The 14,096-nt window shown below is 35.9% G+C and overlaps 1 long non-coding RNA gene across 1 annotated transcript; it reads left to right on the forward strand.

The window, feature by feature from the left end:
- The first annotated feature begins 6,325 nt into the window (after window positions 1–6,325).
- Window positions 6,326–11,343, forward strand: LOC140690149 (uncharacterized). Its single transcript, XR_012065334.1, has 3 exons — window positions 6,326–6,434; window positions 7,716–7,893; window positions 11,089–11,343. It is a non-coding gene; the product is annotated as an uncharacterized lncRNA (long non-coding RNA).
- The last annotated feature ends 2,753 nt before the right edge of the window (window positions 11,344–14,096 follow it).

A 14,096-nucleotide genomic window follows, 5' to 3' on the forward strand; every position in this document is an offset into this window, starting at 1 on the left:
ATCAGAAGTACTATAAAACTCCATACAATCACTGCGGAGAGACTAATGTTTCAAGCCTCGATCACATTACTGTGTGAGAATAATTACCATGGAGAGCTTCTGCTCTACCTAAAATTGTGCTACTTTATGTTCAATATCATTAGTCATTAGAAAAATGTAAATTAAATCCAAAGTGAGTTACTTAATAGAATGGCTATAAAATTAAAATGAAAACTGACAATTCCAGGTAATGACAAGGATGTGGAGCATCCTGAGCTGTAGACAGCATCCTACTTCTGGTGAAAATGATACAACCATTCTGGACAGCAGTTTGATAGTGTTACATTAACACAGAAAGCTGTCTATGTATGTTTATAGCAGCCTTATTTGCAATGGCACAAAACTGGAAACAGCCCAAATGTCTCTCAAGTGAGAAAGGGAAAACAAAATGTAGCATATTCATGTAAAGGAACATTACTCAGCAATGATAAGGAATTGACTATTGCAACTTGCAACTATGTGTGTGAATCAAATACATTAGGGTAAGTAAAAGAAGTCAGTAGAAAGCTAAAAATTCTACCATTCCTCTAATATGACATTTTAGAAATGACAAAATTATAAGAATGGAGAACAGATTATTGGTTACCAAGGGTTACGACAGATAGGGGGACTTAAATACAAGGAGTAACACATGGGTGGGAATGATGGAAATATACTGTATCTTAATTGTGCTGGTGATTAGGAGTGTATGTGTCCATCAAAACTTATACAACTGTTGACCCAACAGTATGAATTTTAATGCCTGTAAATTTTTAAATCTGAATAACATATACTTAGCTAATTGTAATTTTGAAAAACTAATAAGCTCTGTAGTGGGAAAAGTATGAATTTCTTCCCTGGAGTAACAGAGCACTGGGGCTCAGAAACTAGAACATAATGACTGATGAAAATTCTTGGAAGTGGCAATTCTTGGCGGACAAGGACTTGGTCAGAGAAAGTACAATATGAGCCGGGAACATCTTGTGACAAAAATTTTTAAGGTGCTAAAAGTATTATGAGACATGCCAAAAAGACACAAAAGTCAGCTTGAAGGGGTTCCCACTTACAAAATATGGGATAATTTGAACATTAAAATACATAACAATAGTAATGGATTATAACCCACTGAATAAAATAGAAACCCATAGGCCATACTGGTGTAAATATATATGTGTATGTGTGTGTGTGTGTATACACATACAGAATGAGAGAAAGAGAGAGAGAGAAAAGCTTTTCCTTACAATAGGATGTTAATACATTTAATAGGAATTATGGAATTAGAATTAGAAAATAATTATTTGGCAACTACCACAGTGGACATCAACAGATACTAAGATTGGTGGGTTAATTTTTTTTTCATAAAAGGAATATTTATCCAGTTTCAAAGAAGCTTCCCATAGAATACTTATTAATTACAAAGAGGTAAAAACAGTAACTTTACAATGGAAAAACCAAGTAGACACCACATTAATCAAATGATTAAAATTAACATATCAATTGACAAATCAAAATCATGTACAACCTGATAAAATGGAATAAGAGGAACACAAGATTACCTCTATAATGTTCTTGCCAAAATGAATAATGTGAATTTAATCATGAAGAAACATCAGACAAACCCAAGTTGAGTGACATTATGCAAAATAGCTTATCTATAATATTTAAACATGTCAAGGTTATAAAAGTCAGGGAGAGAGTGACTATTTCAGATTGATGAAGATTGAAAAGACATGACAACTGAAATCAATGTGTGATCTTAGATTGGATCCTTTTTCTATAAAACAAATTTTTGAAATAATTGGCAAAAAAAGAGTGAGTCGTTATGTTGATCTCTCTGGCACCATTCAGGTGTCAGATACAGTTGATACAGTAATGTGTCAATGTTTATTTCTTAATGTTGATTATAATATTGTGGTTACGTAGGAGAATGCCTTTGCAGGAACTCCCCACTTAAACATTTGGGGGTAATAAAACATCATGTCAGCAACTTACTCTCAATAGGTTAAAAAGAGTAGTTTTACTATATTTGCAAAAGATATGAGCTTTCAAGACAGCCTTTGTTGATTATTAGTTGTGTCAATCTATGAGACTCCGATAAACTATACGACATGTCTTTCAGGATTGTCTTTTGATGAGGAGAACTAGAAAAGCATTTTTCTACTAGCTACCATTTTTTACTATTTTATGGGTTGCCTAATGGATAATAACACCCCTATTCTTTCAAATTGCACATGCATCTGAATAGAATGGGTTCCTTCTCAGCTGACACTGTAGAATCAAACAGAGAATTTTTAGGAAAGGAGGTTAAAGGTGTGCAGCATGGGCTTGAGGTAAAGTGATATCAACTAGAACGTTACATAAAGCTGTGCTGAACTGGTTTCCATAGAGGTGGCTGTCAAGAAGCACGTGAGATGGAGTCTCAGAAGTGGTATGAAAGAAGTGATCACTCTGGCACTTCCAGATTGCTCATGCCCCCGATTGTATCTGGCTATGAACCTACTGTATGGAGCCTAATTTTTATGAGTGATGGGCAGTACAATGCCAGTTCATCACAGGGTCAGTTCAGATGTTGGCCAAATACAATTTATGCAAAAAAGTAATGTAGAACATTAGGGGAAAAGCTATGGGGGCCAGAGCTACTGGAGATATTTTTAGAATACTTATTTTTAACTACAGAAGGTTATATCTTTGCTCTATACTTCATGTCTACCACTGAAGCTTGCCACATGGAAGCTTTATGCAACAGAGGTGCTACTAACACCATCAGGTTGACTTGAGCACATAGCCCATGTGCCAGGGAAGATTGTAACTTAACGGAGACTCTGTTTGAAACTGGCAGCTTTCTGTAACCAAAGGCAGTACAAATTGCCTTCAAAATGCACAGAATTCCACCAAACACTGGAATTCTTTGCGGCAATTGTGAACTGCTAGAGAAATTTGGGGGGAAAAAAAAGAGGAAGGGGAAGGGGAAATCTCAGGACGGATGCCACGTATCTTCAAACTCCTAAAATGTTCACTTTTTTTTTTTCCCTAAGGCTTAATAGTCCACCGTTTCACACGTGCCTTGTGGTTTACTAGGCATCAAGCATCCTTCCCGATCCTTGCTCACCGGGTTCAGCTGAAATAATATTATCAATATTGTGAACCAATATGACGGCATGGCATCTGCAGAATGTCAAGATAATTCTGTTTATCAGGGCGTTTGCAGAACTGGTCACTACATTAGTGGATAAAATAAAAGACAGATAAGGCCAACAGGTTCTGAAGTGATGCATAAATGGTGTCCAAAATAAGCCAGTAGCAAATAACAGAATCTGGAGAACAGAGCATAGAGTTTTTTTGTTTGTTTGTTTTGTTTTTTATTGCTGTCATGGAAAATTAGCACAAAACTTAGTGGCTTAAAACAATCCCTGTTTATTATTATCTCACAAGCTCTTTGCTTAGGGCCCAATTTTGCTCCCTTGAAGTGGTTCCACACAGCTTCAGCTCAGACATCTTTGCCCTTGGATCTACCCTCAGAGTTTTCTTTCTTTTCATAAAAAAAAAAAATGGCCCATATTTGCAACTGAGTAGCCTTTTCAACCTTCTTCCTTCTCACAGAACAGACTTTTTTTTTTTTTTAATTATATCAGCTCTTTTAATCCAACCTGGTGGTGGTTCACCCAATACAATTCTCTTGAAACTTTGTGATTTGGACGTGTGGACACCTTTAAGATTCTAAGAAGCCTCTTCATCCAGTTTTCTGAAGCACAGCTTTCAATCTTTCTGAGGCCTTAAAAAGTGTCCGTCACTCTCACCTGAGGCTTGATGTTCGCTATGAGGCTGTGTGTTACTAGCAGCACCCAGAATATGACCTTTATCTGAATTAGTTTCTAATTTTCGGAGTCTTTTGCAAGGAAACCCTGATGACAGGAACAATTTTTACTTTTAACACAGCAAGTTATACCAGATGTATCTCCTTTACATTTCCTCTAATTTTGCTTAAACACTGAACGGTTATTTCTTTGGTTCATCTAATGTCTCCCATGTTTTGTACGGGAAACTAAATGTATCCAGCTGGTGCTTTCAATATTTTTTCCAGAAACCTTATCAGAGCTACTAGTACTTTTTCATGGTATTGCAGATGGCATTCTCACTAATTGTTCTGTAGTACAGAATTTGAGTCCTCTTTACTTTAGCCTCTAATAGCAATTTCCTTTATGTTCATCAGTCCTTCGCCTGCCACCTGGTCCCAAAGCATACGCCATGTATTTTACTATTCGTTATGATAGCACTGTACTTCTGGGAACCACCTTCTGTTGCAGTTATCTGTTGTTGTATTAAGAAGCCACCTTAAAATCTAATGGCTTAAAACAATAATTTGTTTGTCTGTGATTCTGTAATGTTGACTGGGCTTGACTGGAACAGCCTGCAGTGTTCCCCACTGTATCTGCTAGGGCTGGATGCCCATGAGGGCTTCTTCTGTCACCTATCTGGTGCCTCAGCTGGGATAGTTAGAACAATTGGAGCCGGGCTGGGCATCTCTCTCTCCTCATTTGGCCTTTGCATGTTTTCCTCAAGGCTCAGCAACTGGAGTTGCCAAGAAGACAAGCCTAATGTGCAAGTTAGGAGTACTCCAAGAAGACAAGCCCTAATGTGCAAGTTCTTACTGAGCTTCTGCTTGCACTGTGCCTCTAATGGCCCCATGGCCAAAGCTGATCACATGCAGTTGCGTGTTCAAGTTTGGAATCGACGGGAAAGAAGAGCACACAAAGGTGTTAATTCCAGGAGGCTTAGTTCCTTGGAGACCACCAAAGTAACTGTCTGCCACAAGTCCCTGAAATAACCTTCCTGCCTTTCTCAGTCTCAGTCTCCATCCTTATCCATTCTCAGGGTTGCTACTAGCATCTATTTTTTGTCTTTTTGAAATTGAGATCTTATAGAAACCCCGTCATTTGAAGAGTGTGTTACAGTTCAAAGAGCTGTGGATGTATTTATTCTCACTAAAACATCAGTTTTAAGCTCAGATACATTAGGTAATTTTATCATAGTTGAATACATGGGATTTGAAATTTGTTCTTTCCATTATATCACAACACTTTTTTTCTATTAATAATAACAACTGATGAGCATTGGGTGCTTACTCTGTGTCATTGTGATCGGTGATTTATATGCATCCTATGTGATGAAGAAAATGAGGCTTACAGGTTTGAAACAAAGTCAGTTGCCCATGTGCAGAAGCTGGCATGCAAACCTAGGTAACTTTGTTACCATTCAATATTAACCATTCAAACAATATTATAAGTTTTTCTTTTCTTTTAATATTTCCTTCGCAAACACTTCCAAATAATTCCTCTATCCTTCAGGAAAGAATCCAAATTGAAGGTCTTCCATAATAATAAACTTACTTTGCTAGGTCTTCCACCATTCACTGGACTGGACACACAAGGCACTTCCTTGGTTTATCATTGTTCATGATCATTTGTCTTTGAAATGGATTTTCTTTACCCAGAGTGGGGAAATTCTACTTATTTTTAACATCTCAGCTCAAATGTCTCCAGTTCCTTCTCCACAACAACCCATACTTTACCCTCTGCTCTTATAGCTAAAGTGAGGATATAATCTAGTTTGCCTGAAACAGTTCTTATTATAGGCTAACTGTTTCCATATAAGTATTATTAATAGCTTAGTTTTCACCATCAAGAGTACCATGATTTGGAGATGATACCTACCCACAATTAATCAACCTTCTTCTGAACCCAGAGAGCACATTAATAATATTTAAAAAGAATATTTATAATATATATGTTGTTTCTATTATAATGCGACCATTTAGAATACACACTTTATTAGTATGTACATCTCCAAGGCCTGTTACAATGTCAGTCAAAAATGGTTCTTCAGTAAATGAAAGGTAAGAATGTTCAGATTAATTAAAACTATTTCCATATTCCAGCAGAACTGGTAACAATGATTCCCATACAACTGGTAACTGTATATTTGAAGCAAGTCAGTTCACCAAAAACAAATCATTGAATGCCAAAAACTAGTGTGAATTGGTCTTTCAGTAAATTGGACATTTATCAATTTGCTTTTAGGCAAATTGGCATCCTACGAATTGATTTTTGGTAAATGTACTTATGTGTTCTGTTTAATGGCCTTAGAAGAGTCAACCTGTATAATTGAAGCACTTGATTCTGGGTGGTTTGCTTTGTAGGAAGAGCAAATTAAACTGCATAAAATTGACTCTTTACAGTTATTTTTGTCAGGATTACAAATAATAATTACTATTTATTTTCTTCAATCTTTTAGAGATCAAAATTCTAGTCAGCCTAATGAATCCTATGTTTTAAAAGGAGAGAGAAAAAAAAAAAACACTTTATCTTAATGCCAAAACCATTTTGAAAGTCATCCAGGATTTAGAGAAAGCCTAAAAGGTATGTGAGCAGTACATTTTGCTCCTGGTCCCTCCCTTCCTATTCAAAGCACCTCTTTTCATGTGTTAATTCAACAGAAAAGAGACTGGGCATCAAATCTGTCTCTTTAGTATGTACTACATACTGGGAATGTGATAAATGTAGTTATTCATTTTAACCAAATTCTACCACAACAAAACAATTTAGAGGCCCCATGGAGTCTATTATAATGGGATTTTACCTGTACTTTGATTGAATTAAAGGATCCAATACAGAAATCAGCCATTTAAACAACATTCACAAGAACCTGAATCCTAGTGTTTTTCTCTGAAGGAGCACGTTATTTACTGTAGTTTTGGACAGAGACTAATTAATCCACATTTTGGATGGTACCACTGCTGGTTTCTGACAATGTGCTCTGCCTCCTGCCACTCACATAATTCTCTCTGTAGAAAACCTGTATGGAATTTTCTAAGCAGAAATCCACATGAAATTTCTTGGAAATAGCTCAGACTTTTCATTATGCTTCTGAAGCTTATAAGGGGATTATTTTTTTCACATTAAATAATATCATTTATTTAGGATCAGAAATTTGTTTACACAATTCTCTTACCCATTTACGTTTCTTCCCCAAATGTGTTTTAATATAGATGGTAAATATAGCATGATTATTTTATATAGTCATAACATCAACTGAAATAGGATAAAATGATAAGCAATAATCACCAGAAAGCCTTCTCATTATGATTGTTTTAGCATTTGATAGAGGGTTTGCCTAAGGCAAAGCTGGGAGCTTCATTTATTTCAAAGAGATAACAACAGGAAATATGCACATTTTGCATTAAATATTATTATGCAATCAAGGTCTATGAGAGGTGGAGAGGAAATTTATATTCACATGTACATTCCCTCTAAGCTTTGAGACTTCCTAGTGACCACAGGGACACTGTCTGAGCTATTCTGCAAGTCTAACTGCCAGCCCAGTCTGAAGAGCCAACAATTGCACACATCTCTGTAATAACATCAGATTTCCATGTGACAAGATATCTGCTATTATACGTTATTTTTTTAATTGCAAAGCTGATGAGTTTAAGTCAACATATTTCTTTTCTGCTTCTTCTGCTTGTCAGCTGTAGCTGGATTGATAAAATGCAAATGAACAAATCATTAACGAGTACTGGTTATGAATCTCTCAGGCAGTTCAGGACCCTATCAAATCCTGCACCTATTACTTTGTGTGATTGATGTACTATTGTAAGTGATTGTTCCTGATCTTATTAAATCTTATTGATTTTTTCCCAGTTTCTATTTTATGCAGGGCCAGGCTTGGACTATTATGAATGTTGCTGAACACTGTTAATCAAGCTTACACAGCTATTTTGATGGCAAACAATTAGAACTCTGCAGCTCTACCTTGCAATTAGCTTCAGGGATATGGACCTCAGCACCATAATAATGAAAGAGACCTCCTTCAAGCATGGTAATGAGATTTACAATTATGACCCCAAATAACCTCTGAAAATAACCAATCTGCAAATTTAGATGTGTTTATCAATAATTTCTCCCTTTTTATGAAAATGAATTTGAGAATTTTTCTCAACAATACTTCCTAGTGAAGTCATTCTTCTTGTCCCTTTAATATATCACAAACAGAACTTAAACAGTTTTAATTATATAAATTGCTATAATAATTTATATGATAGCTAACTTAAATATGCATAAGCAGATTTTAAAAACTCTTGAGAAATTCCTTAAATAGGTGCATAAGCTCATATTTTCCGAATATGATGGCAGAACATGTTAAATGAAATACGGACCATCATTATTGTTCATTTTTTCACTATTTGATTTATTTATTCATCAAACTTTTAGTAAGCATCTACTATCTGAATTTTAGTATGGTAGAAAGTATGAATCACAAAAGATAATTGAACATTACTTCCTGCTCTAGACTGTTATAAATGTGTAAATTAATACTGTTGGAGTATCCATGTCAATGAAATTCTGTTTAAATCTACCTAAGAGAATCTTATGGATAAATTCTATGCCAAACCTTCTCTACATTCCTTAGTTGTAAATTCTTTTTTATCCCTTATTCTTAGAAAAGGCCATAATTTCCTACTTTATATAGTACGTAGTACCCGGTGAGATTTTTCTTATTCAACCACATCTTTTCCCTCGTGTCACTTGAGAAGAGATACCTGTCTTTACCTATTTCCTCAGCAGTGATTTTGTTTCCATGCCCTCTTCCCTTCTTATTTGCCTCAGTGCATTAGTTTTCTGCCTCTGGTTTACAATTATTCTTTCCATAGACTCATTTCTTTGTAAAGGAACAGGTTAATCCCTCCATAGAACAAAGCAACTAACTAATTAACCATGCCAACCTACATTTGATCTGATGTTATACAACTCCATAACTTCTTTCACTTTTCTGCCAAAATTCTGCATCCAGTGTTTGATAACTGTTGCCTCCACTGTAAGAAACGTGGCATTTTGAAGAACAGCTCTGTCGGCAAAGGCTAAAAATAAACCATTAAACATCCAGACTGTTTAATAGCAAGAAAAGTGTTAAGACAGACCTCACCTATCCTGGAGCCTCACTATACGTCAGCGTGGAATGAGGCTGATACAGGGTCTGAGCTGCGATAAGAGTCAGGGATATTAGTTGCCTACAATTACTAACACCTGGTCCATTATGTCTGGCCTGCATGACTCGCCATTAAACAAACAGCCATTCTGGTTTTAACTTCCTTATTTTTCTTAGTGGTATGTTGCAATGAGAAGTAGAATGAGCAAGATAGCAGCTATAGGGTCAGAAAGCAGTGGATTTGGAATCTTGTCTAAAACCACTGATGAGCTATGTAACAGTCTTTTACCTAAATCCTTCAGAGGCTTAGTGTCCTCTTCTGATATTCAGAACTCATTATACGGGACAACGTCTAGGATTAGAAATAATGTGTGTCACATTTCACATGACCATAAAATTTTAAACTCCTACCTCACTGTGCCATCTTTCCAGAGAATGTCTCCTCCAGACAATTTTTAAAGATATAAGCCGCATACCTCCCTACCCACCTATCCACTATCAATGCTAATTAGACCAAGGAAGACATCTGACCAAAGGCTGAGTCAGGGAAGAACCCTAAAATCCTCTCTCTCTTTCTCTTTCTCTCTCATTTGAATAAACATAAGAAGCATTGATCAACACTTGAGAGTGGACCTTCGATTCTATGAAATCTAAGCCAGAGTCTACATCAGGGCAAGACAAAGCTAAACGCAAGTTGAAATTACAGGGAAGTATCTTCCCAGCCTGCCAGCATGCAGCAAAGAACGGTGCAAATGTGCTTATAAAAATAGGTTATGATACCCAAAGGCAGAGAGAAGAGATAGAGAGAGAAAGAGAGAGGGAGTGAGACAGACACAGAGAGGGACAAAGAGAGAGAGAGACTGATTAAGCATACAACCACATCCAAGTGAGCAGAAGCGTCCTAGGCTTTGAAGTTCTCTAGTTCTCATGAAATCTGGCTGTGTTTTAGTAGCATGAAAACGTACACGCAATCCTCCTTTAGATTCTTTTTTGTTTGAGCTAATCTTAGTGAATGTTTGTCCAATAAATTTCAACTTCTGTTATTTATTTATTCAAAGGGGATTTATGATGACCTATTCTAGGCTCCAGAGAGCAAAAGTGAAAAAATCAGATAAATATCCTGCCCTTTGAAGTTTTCATTGCACTCCTCTTTTACAAAATTCGTCTCTCAAAACTTTGGAGTAATTTATGTTACTTAATGTTTTAAATTTCTCACCCAACTCATCAATAAATCTTGGGGATTCTTACTTGTAGATATCGCCTGTTCTTTCCACTGACTCAGCCCTTGGTCAGATCTCCCTGGCAGCACAGACACCTACTGAAACAAATCTTATCTTTTGTATCAACACCACTCCAGACTGCCCTACAAACTTCCAGACAGATCTTCATAAAGCCAGTCTTTGAATAAGTGATTTCCTTGTTTTTCTTAAATGACTAAGTTTTCTTATTATAATCAAATAAAATTTAAAATAAACTGATGACTTTTCACTTATCCATAAATCTAAACTCTTTAGCCATATAGTAAAAGCTCACTAACATCAATTTTCCAACTAGATTTCCTACCAACTTCTAAATCAATTTATCTGCATTATAAATATTATATATACTTTCACATTTGCATCTCTGGTTTGTGCTATATTTAATTGTGCATTGTGGTTTGTGGTATATTTAATTTCTTTCCTAAAATAAAGTACTCTTTTTCTGTTTGAATTTTAACTTCTGGGAATCTTTTTAGGCTCTGCGATAATACTGTGAGTTTGAATCCTAGCCGTCTCGTTTTTTCATCTATGTAACATTGAGGAAGGTATTTAACCAACCTGTGCCTCAATTGTTTTATCTACATAAAAACAGCACTTACCCTGTAAGGCTATTTTCTATTTTTAGGATTGTGGTAGACGATCTCTAAGACAGACTTCGGTGGTCCTTGGCTTTCTGACTTTCACACTCTTGTGTAATGCAGTCCCTCTGATTATGGGCTAAACTTCTTGACTTGCTTCTAAATATATAAAATATGGCAGAAGCAATGGATGTCACGTATGAGATTACGTTACAGGTGACTGTGGCTTCCATCCTGGGTACTCTCTCTAGTTCTCCTTTGGATTGTTCACCTTGGAGAAAGCCAGCTGCCATGTCATGAGTAGTTCTGCAGAGAGGCCCCCTGAGTGAGCTTGGAAGCAGATCTTTTGAGGCCTGCCAACAACCAGGTAAATTTAGAAGTGCGTTCTTCAGCCCCTGTTGAACCTTAAATTTACTGCAGCATTGACCCAGTGGCAATATGACTGCAACCTTGTGAGACGCCTGGAGCCAGAGGACCAGCTAAGCTACACCGAGACTCTTGGCCCACAGAAACTGAAAGACAATAAACGTCTGGAGTTTTAAGCTGCTAATTTGGGGCATTATTTGTTATCCAGCAATAGATGACTCAAAGAAGAACTAAATAAGATAATACCAAGAAAATGTTAACTGCTAATTGTATTACTGTGGGTCACATTCATCTTGCTTTCTTCTGAAGTTTCATGGAGCAAATATATTGCAATCCATAGCAAGTCTGTATATTATAATTTGGTATCCTACATGGTTTAAAAAATTATATATAATTTACAATGATATATGTTATATATAGTTATATACACACATGTATTTATGTCTGTTATGTTTATATACGTTTACATATCTATATATCTATATGTACATGATGTATTTTATGTATATGTGAGTGTGTGTGTGTGTCTGTGCGTGTGTATATATGCACACACCTATATCGATGTAGATATAAACATATATATGTCTTCGAGGTCGAGATTCTTTTGGCTTTATCTTTCCCAAGCCCTGTGTTAAGACTGACACAAAATGTGAATTTGTTGCATGATGAATAAATGGATGTTAGATAGAATGACACACTTTGATCCATTAGGCTTGCTTTAAGAAAAAACTCTGCAAGCTGCAGAACTGGTATTTCTGGAATCCATTTAGGGGTAACTGTGAACTGGGTCAAAGGGAATTAAACAGACGGAATTATCTGGTTTCATTTGAGTGAGCTGCGAAAATAGAGACGGTACAGCCTTGGTTTCTATAGTCAGCAGCATACAACCTTCCATTTAATATCAGACAAAATATAGATAATTAAGGCCAATTTATAGTATCAAAAATCATTTCAAATGCTTGTAAATACTAAACCCACACACCACTAATCTTGAAAGCCACTACTGTGTAAGAAGAAATTTGAATTGCTTCGTGTATGCTTTAAATGCTATCAAACAGCTAGAGTATTTGTTTATGTGCCTTTTTTCATTACATCCATTAGTTTAAATATTACACGGTTGCACACATTAAACTGATACAGACATTCAGTTAGAAACCTGGAGGCAAGTTTCTGACCCAAAAAGCACACAGATTTGGTAGACTGACAGATCTGTGCTCAAATCCAGGTTCAGTCACTTACTAAATTTGTGCCTTTGAGCAAATGATACACATTTTCTTAATCCTGGTTCCACATTGTCTAAAATGGGGATAACGATATTTGCCTTGTAGAATTATTTTGGTGATTAAATAAGGTTATAAAGTATCTGCTGTATACAAATCACTCACCTCTTGCTCCTACTGTTTCTTACCCATATTCATATTAACAGTTCATAATTTAAAAAACAGAAATCAACTAATTAGCAAATACCACAAAAATATCCAAGTCCCAAAATACCTGATATCCAACTAATTTTTGTTGATTGTGGCTGGACTTGAATGGGACAATGTTACTATACCAGGAACAAGAATAACAGCCCAGTTGCCAAAAGGGGTGTGAATACATCCTTGCCCATCATGCTCCTAAGTCTCAGAATGGTCAAATTATCCAAAGGAATTTTACAAGAGAAATTATTGTAATCATTACTGTGGAAATGAGAATTTACTTAGATTTTCTTCCTTGCTGTTAAGTTTTCCTAAGTCCCAAGTATATGAATATCAACCATCACCTAGTTTGATTTCCTTGTTTTTAAATTGTCCCTCAAAATAATTTGGAGATTAACTGAACAAACGTAAGTGATAATATAAAAGCACTAAGTTGAATAACACACAAAAAAACCCCAATAATTTTAAATGAAGTGGTTTCTATATAAATTTACACTAGTGTTTGGAAATGGAGATTTAAAAAAATCATCAAATTGGTGATTCACAATAAGCCATTTTTTTGCCACCTCTGTAATCACTCCTTTGCAGTTGACCTCAATTTTCTTGCATTTCTCTCCCTCCTTATAATTTCCTGACAAGACCACAACACTAGTTAAAAGCTAAACCCAAATACTCACCTACTCTGTGTCTACAATAGGGCTGATGGCAAGGATAGGGGGAAAAAAATCTTCAAATGCTGAGTAGCCGTAATTTATGACTATAATTCTCAAGTGAACATACAATAGAAAGTGGCCATCTTAGCACTCTTACTGAATATATTAATACTCTTTTGCATAAAAATGACTATTTCATACCAACTTTTCTATTCAAACTTTCAAAATGCTCCTCAACCTTTCAGTGGTTCACCTATAACTCACAATTACCATTACTACATACACATCAGCATACACACCCAGACAGAGAGGCACACAAACTCTCAGCTAATATTTGCTTTGAGAACCTTCATCTTCCTGTCAAATATATCTACTTTCCAACAACCTGCCTTTAGTTGCAATGAGTTAAGTGCACCCACTCATGTCTAAACTCAAATTCTTTCCTGTGGGTCTGGATCTCAGACTGAAGACTTTGTACTTAACAATCCAAATGTACCTCTTGAGTTAATAAATTTCCTTTTTTTCTATATTTTATGCATTAGCATGCAAACATACTCATATCTTCCATTCTAAAAGTTCCACTCTTGATCTCTTTTCTCATATTTTGACTCTCATTCACATAAAATGTTTCAAAATGTCTGTATTCCCTCTTTCCAAGCCTTATACCATTTTCTTTCCTCAATCTGTCCAATAAAGTGTCAATGTCCCTTTTTCAATGAAATTGATCTCATCAAAGTCATACAAGGACCTTGCACGTTGCAAAACCTAATAGTTGCTTTTCTGTTCTCAGTTTCCCCCCATTTTTAGTAACTTCCAGCA

Source organism: Vicugna pacos, chromosome 29, assembly GCF_048564905.1.
Source record: "Vicugna pacos chromosome 29, VicPac4, whole genome shotgun sequence".
Classification (NCBI taxonomy): Eukaryota; Metazoa; Chordata; class Mammalia; order Artiodactyla; family Camelidae; genus Vicugna; species Vicugna pacos.